The following is a 6,584-nucleotide window of genomic DNA, read 5'->3' on the forward strand; positions in this document are numbered from 1 at the left end:
ACTGGGAAAGTATGTAATATAGTTGTTTTTATTGTTTTTGTTCATGTTATTGTTGCTCTTGTTATTATTGTTGTTGTTGTCATTGTCACCCCATGCTCATCTGGACGTGAAGCCAAGGAAATCTAGGAATCCATATAAATATGTTTACAAATTTCCTCGATAAACAAGTCACCAAACCTGTTCACTGTCATCATAAATCATTTTGTTTTTCGTCGCTATTATTATTATTATTATTATTATTATTATTATTATTATTATTATTATTCCAGGTAGTACAGGAGGCTTCAGAGCACCTCTTCCTCGGCTATTTATTTAGCGTACAACATCGTAATGAATGTACTTAAAGGCGATACGGAAAGTCAGGCATGTTCTGTCTTCATAACACTCTCCAGAAATAATCGTTAAAAATAGATAGATAGATAGATAGATAGACAGACATGAAGCTGGGGCCTGTGCACACCTTCGCGCGCTCAGTTTTAATAGTAGAGTCGTTATTCTTGTTTGGTGTAAGGAGACCTGTGTAGCACTGTCCTTTAGCAGCTTATCCCTTCACCTTGAGCATGTCTTAGTTTAGTTTCTTCTGGTTGCCTCAAGACAATTTTATGCAGCTAAGGAGGAGATTCTGAAGAGGTCACTGAAGGTTACATCTACCCTCACTAGTCGCAAATATCTCGAAGTTGAACATAGTGGCTTGGGCTTAGCGAGAATAAACCTGTGTCATCGTAGTGAAGGGGTCAAAAACACTTCACTTATCGGGGGTTGGCTTAACAGTAGCTTATCTCAAGGAAAGACTTGTTTTCTTTTTCGCTTTTTTTCCCTCCCCCCCGAAGACTAGAGGGGTTTCATCCAGGGTTCATTCACATATTATTGGTGAAACTGGTGGTGGATAGAGGACACGCATGGTGATGAAGGTACTGTGTGGGTATGAATGTGGTGGTGTGTGAATGTGAGTGTGGTGGTGTGTGGATATGTGTGGTGGTATGTGGATATGTGTGGTGGTGTGTGGATATGTGTGTGGTGGTGAGTGGATGTGAGTGTGGTGGTGTGTGGATGTGAGTGTGGTGATGTGTGGCTATGAGTGTGGTGATGTGTGGACATGTGTGTGGTGGTGTATGAATGTTTTTCGTCAGTGCAATGACGTGACTAATGTTTTTACTCCTGCTACCACTGAACCATTACATTCAACTTGAGAAAGGTCTCTTATTGAAGGGGTTAATGAAGGCTGTCCTAACCCCTCCAGTCTGAATTCTCACTAAAATTGAACACAGTAATTGGTAGGAGACAGCAAGAACAGAACAGAAGTCCTCAGGCTGAAGTCAAATTCTATTTAAAAAAAAAAATAGTAATAATAATAATAAACAGTAGGTAAGGATCGCCCCAGCTTGCATTTTGTGAAGCATGTGGTGGATGAAAGAGTGTAGGATGTAGAGCCCTATGAAGACTGATATCGTTATGTCTAGGAAGATGCTCTGAAACTATCATTCTGTCATTAACACCCTTAAAATTCTTGGTTTTCTTTAATTTGACTTGGAGAAAATGTATTATTTTATGACTAACTTTGTTTTACACATACTGCATAGTGTTTTGGTCGCTGTGGAGGTACTGACCGCCACTGGTACATTGGAGTAATGATGTATGCAGACGTGCAGTACTTCCACATTGAGTTTTGTTGTAATATAAACAAACTAGTCAGTGTGAATAACAGCCAACCTAATAACTTTTGACAGTACCACAATGCATTAAATTCTGTTTCACTATGGTAATCAGCGTACAGCACTCAGTCTCATATACCGAGCCATGTAAGGTAAAGGTCAAGAAAGCCCTCGCCACCTCACTTTCGTTTGTTCTTGCATTCTTTTGTGGGGAAGGCACTGTGTACACATTATGCAAACAAAATTAGAGTATGGTGAATATGTCAGAAATGTATTTACTCCAGAAAAGCAATGTTGGGTCACAGTAGTGTATTGTTCTGGCGAATTGAATACGGTACCCTAACACAACCTAACCATCTATGAACCTAACAGTCTCAGAGGTTCAGCATTTCCAGTGTCATTTGGGGACTTATAGTTCTATGTTTATTTCAGTTCATCAGATTGTAGTCATGAACTATCAAGCCTTCAAAATTTCTGTGAAAGTTTCTGTAAATATTCCCCCCCCCAAAAAAAAAAAAATAATAAATAAAAAATAAATAAATAAATAAAAATCTGGGAATTATGTTTTCAGGTTCTGAGACATCTTCCACGTCTGTTTTCCCCTAAAATCTGGTATAAAATTCGTTCATATCGCCACACTAATTGAGTGGCGGAGGCTTTCTTGAGGATAGCAATTGACAGTGGTTGTTTCCCTGCTTCATCATGTACTTGTAAGTTGTAAATTGTAACACTCCCTGAATTCCATTATACATGTACATTTGATATTTTACATAAATGAAAGGTATAACCAATATTTTTATTATGGTGTCATATAATTTACGTATGTTCTCAGTCATTCTTTTATTTCTTTATCAAGCTTCATTTAAGTTATCGTATCATTCATATATTTTAAACTATGCTAAAAAGAATATACTGCATAATATATATATATATATATATATATATATATATATATATATATATATATATATATATATATATATATATCTGGTGACAATGACATGACCGGGCTGTGGCGCAGCACGGTTATATAAGGCCCGATTCACACTATAGGGACGGTCAGGCTCCAGTCACGCTGCACTCTCGCTCCGCTCGCGGTCCTGGTGCATTCACACGTCCGGTCCGCTCTCGCTTCGCCACGGTCCCGTCATCCCCTCTCCCTCAGCAGAAGTGCCACCACCATTGACGGAGGATGTGTGACTTTTTACGAGCCGAGTTGGCATTGATTGCCATTGCACTGGATGAAGAAGAAGAAGAAGAAGGAAGAAAACAATGTCAGAAAAGAAAGAGAGTGTGGGTTCATCCAATCTTCCAAGATAGGAAAAGTGAAGGGGAATTCCATACACTGTTTCCTCATTTGATTTTTGAAAGTAAATCTCAGCTATTTTAGAATGAACATTGGAATATTTGAAAAAATACTATCAAAAATTGAGGATGACCTGAAAAAGGAAAACTCATCATTCAGAGGGCTGAATCAAGACTGGAGCGGAGCGAGACCGTGGTGGGTGTTCTCACTGCCGGTTCGCTACGCTCACGGTCCACTCTTGCTCCGGTCAAAATATCTTTTGAATGGATCTTGAGCGGAGCGAGAGCGGAGCGTTCCTGGACCGTTACTGCCAGTGTGAATGCTTCCACTGAAATACATGTAATGATATTTGACCGGATCGTGAGCAGAGCGAGAGCGGAGCGCGACCATCCCTGCAGTGTGAATTAGGCCTAAAACGTCCCTCAGTCCCCTCTAGATACCGCGAAAGAAAGATGAACGACGAAAGAAGAGCATCTTTGGCCTACAACCCACCGGGTTTACGTTCAGATGAGCCTGGGGTTGCAGCTACTGTATATAGTGCATTAGTTCTAACCTGACAAATATTCCTAACACCTTTCAGCTCAGATGATAGCTAAGTGTAGTCAGTTTGAAAGTCTGTGTTCAGTAGTATCCAGGGAGACATTCCTACCTCATTACAGACATCGAAGATTCAACCACGACTTTTCAAAATTCAGGCTGTACCCAGTTCTATTAGATGATAACAGGCTGACTATACTAATACTAGTAGTAGTGGTAATAGTAGTACCACCGCTGTCTCCTATCTCCTCTTCTCACTCAGATCAAGTGAAAGTAGGAAAGTAAATACCATAGATTTTTTTTTTTTTTTTTTTTTTGGGGGGGGGGGTCGGTGATAGTTTATGGATAAAACAGTGCTAAATTTAATAATACTATTTCGTCTGTCTGTTTATCTGTCAATATGAGCTGGGCTGGGCTGAGCAGGGCAGAGCAGGAGATGACAGGGGGCTGCTGTAGGTTGGGCAGGGCAAAGTAGTGCTGGCCTGTGCTGGGATAGGTAGGACAGGGCAGGGCTGACTTGGGGGCAGAGTTGGGCTGGACTGTGCTAGTCAGAGCATGTCTGGGCAGGGAAGGCTGGCAGGACTGGACTGGGCATGGCAGGACAAGACAGGGATGGGCTAGTAGGGATGGGCTGGGATGGGTTGGGCTTGGCTGGACAGGGCTGTGCTGGGCAGGGCCGGGCTAGACTAGGCAGAGCTGGCCTAGACCGAGCAGGGGAGGGTAGCACAGGACAGAGGGCTTCTCCATGTTGGGCAGTGCAGCGCTGTGCATGGCTGTGCTGGGATGGGCAGGGCAGGGCTGAGCTGGCCTTGGCAGAGTTGGGCTGGGCTGTGCTAAGCAGGGCGTGGCTGGGCAGGGTAGAGCAGCGTAGTGCTATACTGTTCTGGGTTGGACAGGACAGGACTGTGCTGGATTGGCAGGGCAAGTCAGGGTAAGATTGGCTAGGGCAGAGTTGGGCCGGGCTAGATAAGGTTGCATAGGTAGAAAATGGCTGGACTGAACAGGGCTGGACCGAGCAGAGCAGGGCAGGGCGGGCTGGGCTGGACACAGCATGGGGGCACAGCCGGGCTGGGCTGGGTTGGTCATGGGAGAATAGAGCACACCTGGGCTAGGTAGTGCCAGGTTGGATTGGGCTGGATAGGGTAGTGCTGGGCTAGGTAGCTTCAGACTGGGCATCATTGGGCATGGCTAGACTGGGTAAGTTTGGTTAATTTACATTAGGTTAAACAAGGCATGGCTAGTATAAATTTAGTTACTCTTTAATTGGTGGCACAGATTGTATCAGTCATTACTTCATCCCCATCACTGCTCCATTCCTTTATTTCCATCCACAGGGATAGTGCCACCATGAATATTCCCCACATCCACAGTAATAATTTACGATATATTCCCTTGCAAGAGTCGTGTCTTCGTGTCCTTTAATCAGAATAAACTTTAAACATTTTGACTGTTGTTGTAGCCTGCTTGGTTAGAGTGATCGGATTGTCCTCTGATAAAGGCATCACGAACTGGTAGGTGCACTAGTGTTCTTCGCCAGGGTACATAGTTATCCCTTTTTCATTTATGTCATCTTTTCACACATCCATCCATCACTCATCTCCATGACACTGATAAATGGCTCACCTTTTTAAGGTTCTGCCTTCAAAGCAGGTTACCCTGTTGGCCTACTCGTGTAACAAGTATCCAGGTGTGTATACAGTACACCTGTTTGGTCTACTTCGGTGGCAAGCATCCATTCTCCATTCCATTCCTGTAACAAGTTTCTCGTCGCATAAGTTCTGCAACTGGGTTTCGTAGGTGATACAGGTTCCTCCATACTTTCTTTAGCCACTAACCTACAGTTGCAAATACTGCAATAGCTCAACAGCTCTCCCTGCAGCAGCTTCTGGTGATACTAGCCATTGTTGGGTTTGGGGTACCAGACACGGCATCTGGCCTGTGATTGTGTACATCATACTCAACCATAAAATATACAGCTGCACTTATATACACTGACCACAGTTCACTCATTTGATGTATTGCTGCCTTCAGGTTACTCTGTACTGAGTGACAAGCCATATAATTTCCTGTGATCCAGGAAATCATTAACTACATTTGGTGGCAAACACATAACCAAATGAAACCTAGTGGTCTAGTGGGTGAGGCACTTCCACATGACGGGGCCCATATAGGTTTACATCCAAGGGTAGGTTGGGGTTTACTAGCAGTGATCACATAATGCCACCCAAGGATATGAGGCAAGTCATTCTCAGCTTAAAAGATCAGGACTGAATTGTCTAACCCCAGGCTTCTATGATCCTGATGGGACTTAAAAGGATTGGGTGGTAAATACAATTTAAATTTCTGCATCTCACCAGTCACTCCTGCCAAGGAAATTGTACAAAAAGGAAATAGCTGTGGCATAAGCAATACCAGTATACTGTGCTGTAATATATGAAAAGTATAAATCAGTATTTTAAGACAATCAGTCTCGGAGTTAATCCAAGATGGCCATATCTGTCTATCTATTTATCTATATCTATCTATCTGTCTGTCTATCTCTCTATGTATCTATCTATCTTTATATATATACAGGATGACCTGAATTAAAATGAGCGATGCACAGAACAATAGGTAGCTGACTTTTTGCATCTGACGAAAGGGGGTAAATATTGCGATTTGACTTAAGACCTACTGTAGGGGATTAATGCTAGGTGTGTCCCACACAGGTGTAACTGGACTACCAGGACGCGACAAGGAACAGTCACTTGTCGTCTCCTGGTAGTACAGTCACACCTGTGTGGGACACACCCAGCATTAATCCTCTACAGTAGGTCTTTAATATTTACCCCCTTTTTTCAGGTGCATCCCTAAGGAAAAAAAAAGTCTGGTACCTACTGTTCTGTGCATCATTTTTAATTCAGGTCATCATTTGTTTCTGCGTGCCACTCCCTGCTGCAGGTGTGCACGAGTTAAGCCCCCCCCCCCCACACACACACACAGACTGTAGCACCAGCCGATCAGGGTGGTACTCCCCAAAGTTCTCTCATGTGGAATGGGAATGCTGGTGATAGGAAGAGCTGGAGCTCCTGTTCACTAGCTACCAAAAT

The sequence above is a fragment of the Coenobita brevimanus genome, chromosome 57, assembly GCF_032717465.1.
Source record: "Coenobita brevimanus isolate Jiangsu-jjx chromosome 57, ASM3271746v2, whole genome shotgun sequence".
NCBI lineage: Eukaryota > Metazoa > Arthropoda > Malacostraca > Decapoda > Coenobitidae > Coenobita > Coenobita brevimanus.